Source organism: Dipodomys ordii, unplaced genomic scaffold (assembly GCF_000151885.1).
Source record: "Dipodomys ordii isolate 6190 unplaced genomic scaffold, Dord_2.0 Scaffold177, whole genome shotgun sequence".
NCBI classification, from domain to species: domain Eukaryota; kingdom Metazoa; phylum Chordata; class Mammalia; order Rodentia; family Heteromyidae; genus Dipodomys; species Dipodomys ordii.
The window spans coordinates 2,116,253-2,129,206 of record NW_012267393.1 but is presented as its reverse complement, the minus strand read 5'-3'; positions in this window follow the sequence as shown (position 1 = coordinate 2,129,206).

Genomic DNA, 12,954 nt, shown 5'->3' with positions numbered 1-12,954 from the left:
GATGGGAAGACAGGATGAGGGTGTGACAGCATGGGGTGGGGTGGGGAAAGCACAGGGTAGGGTAGGGATGGGCAGGGTGGTAGTGTGGGGACAGGGCTGAGGTGGTGGCTAGTGGGGTTGCTATGGGGTCTCGTGGGTTATGATTAGGGGGCCACAAACTATGGTTGGGCCCACTGAACTTGAGAGAGGGTTGTCTAGAGATAGCTCCCACACAGTAGCAGAGGAGAGAATGGAGAAGAGGGAAATGAAGGGTCCTCACTTACATTGAATCTAGGTTGTCCAAGGATAGCTACTGCAGCTGGACCCACACATTAGATCTGCCTGTGGTGAAGCTGAAGAGGCCCTCAGGAACTAACACCATGCAACATGGGCTGCAGCTGTTAGGGGAGGGCAGTAGATATAGGGAAATGGAGAACCTGGGATCACAGAGACCATAGCCAGGAGGGAAGTGGATGGACCATGAGCCCCTACCTTCCTTCTCTGCTGACTGCTACAACTAATCTGTCCCCCTGCACACACATATATCCCCTCACCCATATATCTTCCCACCATAGAAGGGGTGGGATCGGGTTGGGGTTGAGGGTCATGCTGGAAGGGGTATGGGAAGTGTGGCCCACTTACCTTGGAACCTGGTTATCTAGAGTTGACTCCCACAGGTGGGTCCACACATCCTTAAACCAGCTCATGGGGAGGGGCACAGGGAATGCTATGGCCATGGGACAGAAGTGGACATGGGCCGGGTGGTCAGGAGAATGAGGTGCAGGTGGGCCAGAGAGCACTGGGAAGGGGGGCTGGCAGAGGGTATGGGGAAAAGGGAAGATGAGTTGGGTCACTTCCCTCAAAGTAGGTTTTTCTTGGATGGCTCCTGCAGAGGGACAGGGGAGGACGAGAAGAAGGAGGAAGAGGAGGAGGAGGAAAAGAAGAAGAAGAAGAAGAGAGGAAGGAAGGGGAGTATGAGTATGGGTGTCTCACTTACCCTGGATAGGGGTCGTCCAGAGAGATGGCTCTGCTAGCAGGGTTCACACTGCCCACTTGTCTGGAAGCAGCCGCAGCCTGAGAGGGCATTACATGCATGCGCAGTCACAGGCCCACATGGACTCTGAGGATGGAGATCCACACATCCAAGGCAAAGAGATTCCTAGGTTTTGTGTAGCAGCGGCAGGTGCAGCACCAGTTGGAGGAGGACGGCAGTGAACACGGCCTGGGTCCTGAGACTGTTGGTGGAGGCAGTGGAACCAAGTAGCCTCAGGCAGGAGCCAGGAGAGGATGCCAGGCAGACTCGGAGCCTCCCGCTTCCTTCTTGGGTGGCCGCTGTGGTCGTGGGCATCCAGGCTCATCCAGGTCTGCGTGCTTGTGCGTGCACAGCATGCGTGCTCATGAGCATTGCAGGTGCCTACTCACTGTGAGTGTGTGGGGCACACCCCTCCCTCACACTGCCCAGCTGGGCTTCTTAATCTCAATCTCTGGAGAGGCCGGAGGACCCACCATCACTGGAACTCAGACCTGAGGTGAGACTTTCCCAGTTTCTACTGGAAAGCATCCAATGGAGGGTCTGGCATGGCACCCTGCTGGGTCGGAGCATTATCTATAAAATAGTTTTATACCCCATTTTCCAGTGAGCTTTATTCTCTTTTTTGCCAGTCCTGGGGCTTGAACTCACAGACTGGGCACTGTCCCTGAGCCTCTGTGCTCAGACCAACGCTGTACCACCTGAGCCATGGTGCCACTTCCAGCTTTTTGCTGTTTATGTCGTACTGAGGAATCGATCCCAGGATTTCATGCACGTGCTAGGCAGGCACTGTACCACTAAACCACATTTGCAGCCCTTTGCTTAACCTCTAGCCTCTCAGGAGATTAAGAAGCCCAGGCCAGAAGCGTGAGGGAGGGGTGTGACGCATGCGCATAACAGTGAGAGGTGAATGTGCAGTGCGCATGCGCATACACGCTGATGAGGGAAACACACATGCGCACGCGCACATACACACCCGCAGACCCGGATGAGCCTGGACCCTCGCGACCACACGGCCACCCGAGAAGGAAGCAGGATGCTCGGGGTCTGCGCTGCATCTTCTCTCAGCTCCGGCCTGAGGCTGCTGGGATCCAGTGCTTCCCCCGACAGTCTCCGGCCCCAGGCCGCGTTCGCTGCCATCCTCCCCCAACTGGCGCTGCACCTGCCTCTGGGATGGAAACCCATGCGTGTCTCCGGCCTGGCTGCGCGGATCTCCATCCTCGTGGTCATGTGGACATGTGGCCGCACATGGTGGGAGGCCCTCCCTGGCTCGGGACGGTTCGAGGTAAGTGGGCCGCTTCACCCCCCACCCCAGCCGCTGACAGGAAGCACGCGGGAAATGACCGGAAGCTGGGTGAGGGGTCGCGCGTGCGCACTTCCAGACCTGGACGCCCACAGAGAATGAAGGGGAGGGTCTCAAAGGCCTGGCTGCCTTCCCTCCCTGGTGTGGCCCCAGGGTGGTCAGTCCCACCGCGGTGGGGTAGGGGGTGGGGTGGGGTGCGGGGAAGTGGCCCACTTACCTTGAACCAGCCCTAGTCCAGGAGGGCACCAAAGGCATGCACGGCCACACATCCACACGGACTATGAAGAAGCAGATCCATGCGGCCCAGGCAAAGAGATCCCTGGGTTTCCTGGAGCAGCGGCAGGCTCAGCACCAGTAGGGGAGGAAGGCCGTGAAAACAGCCTGGGTCCTGAGACTGTCGGTGGAGGCTGTGGAACCAAGCAGCCTCAGATGGAGCCGGGAGAGTATGCAGGGCAGACTCTGAGCTTCCCGCTTCCTTCTTGGGTGGCCTCTGTGGTTGTGTGCATCCGGGCTCATCCGGGTCTGCTTGCATGTGCGTGCATGCAGGAGTGTCCCACACCACTGTGCGTGCTCGTGTGCATCACACGTGCCTACTCTCACCATGTTTGTATGCGTGCCCCTCCTTCACACTTTCAGGCTGGGCATCTTAATCTCCTGAGAGGTTGGAAGACCCGTGATCACTGGAACCCAGACCTGAGCTGAGACTTTACCAGTTTCTGCTGGACGGTCTCCAATGGAGGATGTAGCATGGCACCCTGCTGGGTTGGAGCAATGTCTATAAAATAGTTTTTATACCATGTATTCCATTGAGCTTTGTTGTTAGTTTTTTTTTTTTTTTCCCAGCCGTGGGACGTGAATACAGGGCCTGGGAACTACCTCTGAGCCTCTCTGTGCTCAAGGCCAGTGCTCTACCACCTGAGGCATAGTGCCACTTCCAGCTTTTTACTGTTTATGTGGTACTGAGGAATGGAACCCAGGGTTTCATGCATATGCTAGGCAAGCACTGTACCACTAAGCAACATTTGCAACCCTTTTGTTAATCTCCAGCCTCTCGGGAGATTAAGAAACCCAGCCTGGAAATGTGAGGGAGGAGTGCACGTGCACACAAAGGTGAGAGAATGTATGTGCAATGCACATAAGCATGCACACACGCACACAGTCACGCATACCCGGATGTGACTGAATACACACAACCACCGTGGCCACCCAAGAAGGAAGCGGGAAGCTCAGAGTCTGCCCGGCATCCTCTCCAGGCTCTGGCCTGAGGCTGCTTGGTTCCACTGCATCCACAGACAGTCTCAGGACCCAGTTTGTGTTCGCTGCTGTCCTCCCCCAACTGGTGCTACACTTGCCCCTGGTATAGGAAACCTGTGGGTGTCTTTGGCCTGGCTGCGTGGATCTCCATCATCGTAGTCCATGCATAGTAGACCACACATGTATTTGATGCTCTCCCAGCCTCCGGCTGGTTCAAGGTAAGAGGGCCACTTCACACACACACACACACACACACACACACACGCACACATGGGACCAGAGGCAGGGGTCAAGGGACCGGAAACATATGTGAAAGCAAGGGAAGCTGGATGAGGGGGACTCGGGTGCACACTTGCAGAGCTATAGAAACCTGGATGCATGGCGCCTTAGAGCCCTATGGAGAATGAATGGGGGGGCATGCCACAGAGTCCTTCTTGCTACCCCTCACCAGAATGGCCCCGGGGTTGGTCAGTTCTACCGTGTCCTCCGGTGGTCATGGAGCTGGAGCCACTTTCACTGCCTCCTTTGCCAAACCGGCACTGGACCTGCTACAGTGATGTGGCTTGGCCGAGCAGACCTCCATTTACCTGGTCTGATGTGTCTTGTTGTGGGTGCCATCATGGGGACTCCCTCATTTCTCCTCCTCTCTCCCCTCTTGCCAGAGGTGACTGGAAATGATGGTGAGGGCAGGTCCATCATTCCTGTTGATCCAAGAAAAGATGGAGACTTGGAGAAAGGAGTTGAGTGTGGGGATGAACTCCAAGAAGCAGATCACTGAAGATGTGTCTTTGAAGGAGGTGTAGCACGGAAGTTGAGAATTGAGTTCAGTTTAGTAGAGCTGACACTGACATCATGCACCATGTAGGAAGACCTGCTTTACAGATTCCTCTTTAAGACTCCATTTGGGTGAAAGCTGTCTATGCATGAAAGGCTCCTGGCTGGCCTAGGAACAGCACCAGGCTTCATGCATTAGGAATCACTTTTTTTTTAGGCTTCAGGAATTACTCTTGGAATAGAAAATGGGAGAGTAGAGTCTCAGGAGCACAGCTAGACCTTATTTCTGGGTTGAGGCCTCTCTTCCCGACAGCACATGTGCGTCTATTTGGCTGTGGTTCTTCCTCGTTGTGTCACAACTCATTTCATGGCCTTTGGGGTCAGGGTGGGTGACGATTCTCCCCTTTGTCTCTTGAAAGATTATTCATTTGCTTTGGAATTTAAACATAGTCAAATTAAGATTATTTCTATTTCCAAACCAAACAACAGCAGGGATAATTTCCCTGTGTGACCAAGGTAGTTGAAGGGTTGAGTTTGAGATAGTGCTAAGTATGAACCTTGGGATGAGATCATGAGATTCAAAGGACCAAGGCCTTACCCAGTATTCCCACTTTCAGCTTTTCTGGCTGTCTGTCTGTAGAGGACTTTGTGTATTTATGAGTTTTTCCCTGTCAAAAGTTTTTGCTTTTGTATCTTAGCCATTCTCTGGCCTCTGAAATCCCAGTCAGATGAGTGTAGCTCAGGAGGGCAGCCATAATGTGTGAATTTGAAGACACTTTTCTTAATTGCTTGCTCTGCAAATGGCATCTCTTGCAGTACAGCTCGAACCAGAAATAATGGGATGCAGGGGGAGTCTAAGATCCAGATTATTACAGAGAGGTTATTTCTCTAGATGCAGACACATGCATCTCTTGTGTGGGACTCAATGTTCATTTTACGAGCTTTCAGATGATTTTGATTTGGGTGACCCATGAGCCACTGTTTTGGAAAACAGTGTCATTCCCCAAAGATCGCATGTAACAAGAGGATATCAAAGCACAGCAAAGGAATTAGGGGCTCTAGTATTTATTTAGTACCAGTTTTCTTTTTGCTTTTTCTTTCCTTTTTTTCTTTTTGTCAGTGGTGCGGCTTGAACTCTGGACCTCCGTGCTGTCCTCAACTCTTCAGCTCAAGGGTAGGGCTCTACCACTTGAGCCACAGCACCACTTCTCATTTTCTGGTGTTTTTTTTGGAGATAAGAGTCTCATGGAGCTCTGAGATGTCACCTCTCTAAGTATCAATATTCTATAGGTAGAGAATTGTGCTAATCATGCCTTTTCACAGGACTGCCTCCAGGCTAAAAAGAAATACAGGCCAGTATCTCTTCTATCTGTTTTCATTTCTTTCTTCCTTGTCAGACAGTTTTTCACCCTGTTGACCTATGTTGGCCTGAAGCCCATGATCCTCCTGTATCATCAGCTTTCTAAGTGCTGGGATTACAGGCATTTACTACCATGCCTAGTTTACAGATCAGTATTTTCTTTCTTTGAGTTCTTCATAAGCAACTCTCACAATGTTTGACATATCTAGGTAATAACTTCAGTAAATGACACGTGTTATTTGCTTGTTTTATTCACTTTTAAAAGTATCAAAACAATCTGAACAGTTTACCTTGCTGCTCTCAGTCAAGGAAATACTTGTAGAAATCTAATATCAAGGTAATAATGCATTAGCTTATTGTGTGATAAATGGAAAAACATCGCAGTGTAGTTTGGCTATAGGTTTTTATGCATCCTCTCATACAATTAATGGACTTGTATAAGGTACACTAACCTATGGCTTTGAGCTGAAGAGCCAAGGGTTAAGTTAAAAACTCTGGTCAGTTTCCTATCTTAGCTATGTTAAATAATGCTGTGATAAATACAGTTGTGCTAGTAGCTTTAGTATGGCCTTGTTTGTGAACATTTAGGTTAATGCCTATAAGTGGGATTGCTGAGTCATAGGGGAGGTCTACGTGGAGTGTTTCGAGGAACCTCCATACTGCTTTACAAAGTGGTTGAACAAGATTACATTCCCACCAACAATGCAGTAGGGTTCACTTTCAGCCACCATCCCTTCCAACATCTATCTATTGTTAACTAGATTTCTTGATTATAGCCATTCTAACTGGGGTGAGGTGGAACTGAATGTTGTTGTTTTTTTTTTGTTTGGTGTGGCCTTGAACGCTCTGGGCCTGGGCGCTGTACCTCAGCTCTTCAGCTCAAAGCTAGTGCCCTACCACTTGAGCCACAGCACCACTTCTGGCTTTTTTCTGCTTATGTGGTGCTGAGGAATCAAACCCAGGGCCTCATGCAAGCAAGGCAAGCGCTCTACCACTGAGCCAACTTCCCAGGCCCTCAACTGAGATTCTTGAAATCCTAGCTAGTCAGACGGCTGACTAGCTAGGAATTCAGCCTTGAGCCACCAGCATCCACATTAAGTCTTTAAAAAGAATCTCCATCAATAATAATAATAAATATCATTATTACTACTGGCTCACGCCTACAATCCTACCCACTTGAGAGGCTGAGATCGGTAGATCATGTGTTAAAGACATCATGGTCAGGCAATTCAGAGTTCATTAATTTTTTTTATATCCTGGCCAAGTTTCCACTGCAAAGCATCCAATGGAGGGTCTAGCATGGCACCCTGCTGAGTGTGTGTATCCCATTTTCCAGTGAGCATTGTTCTTTGCCAGTCCTATGCGTACTTGCAGAGCTTCACTGCCATGGACACATGGTACCCTAGACACCCACGGAGTAATGAAGTCAGGAGTCTCAAAGGCCTCATTGCCTCTCCTCCCCAGTGTGGCCCCGGGGTGGTCAGTTCCACCGCAGGGGGGTAGGAGGGTAGGGGTGTGGTGAAGTGGCCCACTTACCTTGAACCACTGTACTCCAGGCGGGCATCACATGGATGCTTGGTCACATGCTCACAGGGACTATGAGGATGGAGATCCACGCAGCCAGGCCCAAGAGATAGCCAGGCCCAACAGATCCCCGGGATTCTTGTACCAGTGGCAGGTGCAGCACCAGCTGCGGGAGGATGGCAGCAAACACAGCCTGAGTCCTGAGACTGTCGGTGGACACAGTGGATGCTGTGGAACCCAGCAGCCTCAGGCCGGAGCTGGGAGAGGATGCAGGGCAGACTCTGAGCCTCCTGCTTCCTTCGTGGGTGGCCGCTATGGTCATGTGCTTCCAGACTCATCCAGGACTGCGTGCTAGGCGGTGCACATGCATGTTCCTCACCAGCTTGCGTGCTCATGCACATTCCACGTTCATACTGTCACCGTTAGTGCACGTGCACATACCTCCTTCACACTTTGTGGCTGGGCTTCTATATCTCCTGAGAGGCTGGAGGACCCACGACCCCTGGAATCCAGACCTGAGGTGAGACTTTCCCAGTTTCCGCTGGAAAGCATCCGGTGGAGGATGTAGCATGGCACCCTGCTGGGAAGGAGCACAATCTATAAGATAGACTTTGTACTCTGTTTCGAGTGAGCTTTGTTGTTTTTTTTTGCCAGTCCTGGGGTTGAACTCAGGGCCTGGGCACTGTCATTGAGCCTTGCTGTGCTCAAGGCCAGCGCTCTACCACCTGAGCCACTTCCAGCTTTTTGCTGTTTATGTGGTACTGAGGAATCGAACCCAGGGTTTCATGCATATGCTAGATAAGCACTGTACCACTAAGTGACATTCGAAGCTCTTTTGTTAATCTTCCAGTTCTCAGGAGATTTAGAAGCCCAGCCCAGAAGTGTGAGGGAAGGGCGTGAGTGAGCATGTGTACACGCTAAGAGTATGCACATGCAATGTGCATAATCATGCACGCTGGTGAGGGACATGCATGCACACACGCACACACATGCACACCCACCTGGATGAGCCTGCATGGGTTTGACCACAGTGGCCTCCCCAAGAAGAAGCGGGAAGCTGGGAATCTGCCCTGCATTGTCTCCCGGGTCCAGCACAAACCTGCTTGAATCCACTGCATCCACCAGCAGTCTCAGGACCCAGGCCGTGTTCGTTGCTGTCCTCCCCCAACTGGTGCTGCACTGTTGCTGTGATGGGAAACTTAAGGTGTCTTCAGCTTGACTGCATGCATCTCCATCCTCGTAGTCCGTGCAGGCGTGTGACTGCCATATGTGTGTGATGGCCTCCCGGGCTTTAGATGACGTTTCCAACTTAGTTTAAATCATAGCTTTGTAATACACCTTCACCCTACCTTTTATTTCTTTTATCCAATCATGGTTTGCTCTCTCATACCCATTGAACATTTTAAAAACATTTTTTGCAGTTGCAAAGCAGTCAGTTAATAATTGGATCAGAAATGTAGCTTTAAACATTGTTTTTCACTTGCAATAAAGGTAATTAATTACAGGGTCAGAACTGTAATGTATACATTACTGGGCAGTTTTCCACTGTGGAATGGAAGGAATGTTGACACTTAGAAGATGCCATACAAGGTCATTTGCTTCAAATCTCTAGGGTTACATTTCTTTTTAGCAAACTGTTTTAAAAGGTTGAGAAAGCATTCTCTTACTTTTCAAAACAACTGTGGGACCCATGAAAACACAAGCCATGTTTCTACATGCTAACTACTATATTAGCTTTATTGAAGAAACTGGGGCTCCAAAGTCCTTGGAATCAGGGCCTTCATTGGTTGAGGGGACAGAAGGGGGCTCTAGTGTCAGGATGATCCCCTGTCTGTATGATGTGTGAAACCTTCTGCTTCCATTTGTGCTTCCATTCTGTCATACATTTGCTAAAATGTGATCGATTCCAGGGTGAACCTTCAGGAGAACAGAGGACAAAATCAGTCAGTCAACCTTGGGACCCCAACTCCTGTGATCACAGAGACACATTTTTCTCACTTTTGTCCTGAGTTGTGGCTCCTGTGGTTGCTTGGGGAATGGAGCAGAAGGAACAGAGAGAGTGAGAAGATAACTGGGAGCTAAGCCTTGGCCCTTCCTGCTCTCTTCTCCCACTCCTTGAGATCTATCCAGAGGCCTACCCTGGATCCTCTCTGCACCTCCCACGTTTTAGGTTGAGTTGAATTCAGGCATAAGGATAGTGCAGAATATTCCACAAATATGCCCATTTCAACCACAGGTCCGATGGTCTTTCCATTCTGAAGCAGACTTACTTCCTCAGCCTATCTGCTGTTATTTGACAATCTTCCATAGTGCTGGGGTGACAGCTATATGTAGTGGGAGAGCCAGGGCCCAGAGTATGGCTACTCTGTGATGCAGACCCAGATCTCTCACTCAGTATAAGATGTTTAGTTTCTTGAGGTACATAAAATGTGTTTACAGACCCTATGAACACTGACATGTATGAGTCATCTCCATCACTGACTAAGTCAACGTGATCACAGGATACAGTCAATATCTGGCCTTTCATGACCGCTTAGAAGAATGCTCAGTGTATCACTCTTTGATTCATTCAATGGCCCAGTAAAAGTCATGAACTTCAGCTCTGGATAAGCTCTATAAAATCAGTCTTGGGGAAAAACTGGATATCTTGAATGCTAAGACTAGGATGAAATAAGCATCATGCAATTGTCTTTTTCTCTAGAAATGCAGGAAGAGATTCTTACCTTGGTCAGTTTCTAGTCGTGTGTGTGTGTGTGTGTGTGTGTGTGTGTGTTGGGGAGTTGGGGAACTCCTTGTGAGCTGGCAGTTAATGTCACCAAAAGTGAGATTTAAGTTACATTCAAAAAATTACATTCAAAAATTTAAGTGAAGTCAATGAATGTTTCCCCTTCTATGTGGAAGCTAGATTTAGCTTATAAACTCATCAGTAAATATACTGGATCCTGAAATCAGGCTCTGGGAGCTGTGTCTGACCTTTGTTTTGGTGTTATTGTTTTAATTTTTACTTAAAGCGAGCACTGTACCACTTGAATAACAGCTCCACTTCTGGCCTTTTGGTGATTAATTGGCCATATGAGGCTTAATGGTCTTTCCTCCTGGGTTCACTTCAAACTGTGATCTTCACATCTCAGCCTCTTGAATAGCTAGGATTATAGGAGTGAGCTACTGGCATCAAGAAAAAACATTTTTTATTATTTTTATTTTATTTGTGAAGATACTGTACAGAGGGGTTACAATTACATGGGCAGGATAATGCGTACATTTCTTACCAAGCATTGCAGCCTCCTCCTTTTGTTTACCCTTCACATCCCTTCCCAGCCTCCCCCCTCCCCCCAATCCCAATCTTTCTCCTTCCCCCCCTTCCCCCCCCCCTGCACCAACGTTGTAAAGCTCATTTTGGACATGACAACTTGTACTTCTCATTGTTGCAACAGGTCCACCTGTATCTTTAAACAACTGGTTTTTCCCCATCTCCTCCTCAAGTTATACTGACATCAAATATAGTGAAAGCAGGGGTTATACTGTGGGGGAGGGACATACAAAGCAACAAAGAGATAATCTTATAAATGATTAGAAACACATGCATGAAAGAAAAAACATTAAAATACATATCTAAGGGTTCATTTTCCTGACATCACATTATCTGACCTTTTCCGCTTGACTCATACATATACTAGATATTGCAAATAAGGGAAACCATGGGACCTATGTTTGTTTGGGCCTGGCTTACTTCACTTAATATAATTTTTTCCAAGTTTTTCCATTTCCTAACAAATGGGGCAATGTCATTCTTTCTGATGGAGGCATAGAATTCCATTGTGTATATATACCACATTTTCTTGATCCATTCATCTACTGAGGGGCATCTGGATTGGTTCCAGATCTTAGCTATGGTAAATAATGCTGCAATAAACATTGTTGTGCTGGTAGCTTTAGTGTGGTCTTGTTTGTAAGCATTTGGGTAAATGCCCAAAAGTGGGATTGCTGGGTCATAGGGGAGTTCTATGTGAAGTCTTTTGAGGAACCTCCATACTGCTTTCCAAAGTGGTTGAAGAAAAAACTCTTTTTAAAGACAATTCTTATTAGCATGTAATTAGTTGTCTAAACAAAGGTCTCGTGATATTTCCGTACATACATATAATGCATCTCAGTTAAACTCACTCTTCCATCACTTTCTTTCCATCCTTGAAACAAATATAGGCAGGCATTTGTGGTTCACACCTGCAATCCTAGATACTCAGAAGGCTGAAATCCACGGATCTTGATTCAAAGCCAACTGGGACAGAAAAGTTTGTGAGACATTTATCTCAATTAATTATCAAGAAGCCAGAAGTGGAGCTGTGGATCAAGGGATAGAACAATAGCTTTGAGCAGAATACCTAAGGAACAGTGCCTGCTGGATCCTGAGTTCAAGCCCTCTCCCTCTCTCTCTCTCTCTTTCTGTCTTTCTCTCTTTCTTTCTCTCTCTGTCTCTCAACCAAACTCAACAGGTTTCATTGTCCTACTTTAATACACTCATAAAGCATTTGTACCATATTCACCCTCATTCAGCTTCCCTCTTGGCCTTCCCTCATATTTTACTTTCCTATCATTCATTTTGTTTTCATTTTTTAGTGTAACTTAGGGCAACATTGGGCTTTCTATATGCCTTTTCACCAGTACATATATTATAATTTAATCTGATTCACCTCTTTTATTACACTTTGTTTCCATATCCTTCTACCACCACATTCAGTAGCTTGCAGTGTGTCTCCTTACACCATTTTCTTACCTAGTCACAATGTATCTTAATCTTATTTATACCCTATCATTTTCTCTCCCTTTCATTCCCATAGAGTTCCACATTTAAATCATGTTGTCTAGTCATGTCTATAAAAATGTTTATATCTTTCTAAGTCTAGATGGGTAAAAAAATGTGATATTTGGCTCTTGGAGCTTGGCTAACAAATGAGATACATCCTCCCCCGACCCCCATCCTCTCTTAGACCTATAGATTTATTTTTGCTTTCAGGGAAAGCAAGGCTCCTAAAGTAGAGCTACTCAAGAGGCTGAGATCTGAAGAGCACAGTTGGAAGTGAACCTATGTAGGAAAGACCATTAAGCCTCCTATTGCTAATTAAACACCAAAAGGCCAGAAGTGGAGCAGTTATTCAAGTGGTAGAGCAAAATTAAAACAAAAACAACATCAAATAATTGCCTGCTTGCATTCCTCTTCATGGAGTAGTAGACATGAGTGTGGTTGGATCTGGGTTCCAATTCTAGATTCCACACTTAAATACCTGACTTGTAATTTTAAGCTGCAATCCTGTGTGTGTGTCTGAATAATAATAAGTAAAACACAATTCTTAGGATGATTATTAAGAATAAAATGAACTTCTGTAGTGATCCTTACAAAATAGAAACCCAAGATTTGGAGATTTCAAACATGTGTAATTATTCTCTGCAACAACAGGTATCATTTTTTTGCATTCAAAAAGCATGACTGATGTGTTCTTACAGATTTTCTATATGGGAGAAACAACATGTAAGAATTGATTCATAGGCACTTTTTTGTTTGTTTTTTGTCAGTCATAGTGCTTGAACTCTGGGCCTGGGAGCTGTCCCTCGGCTCTAAAGTAGTAGGTGACAATATTTGACCAAATGGAATAGGGTTATGGAGGAACAGCTCTCTGAGATTCATCTGTAAGTGAATTTCCTGGGTGTTTCAGGGTAAGAGGGGTTTTTTTTTTT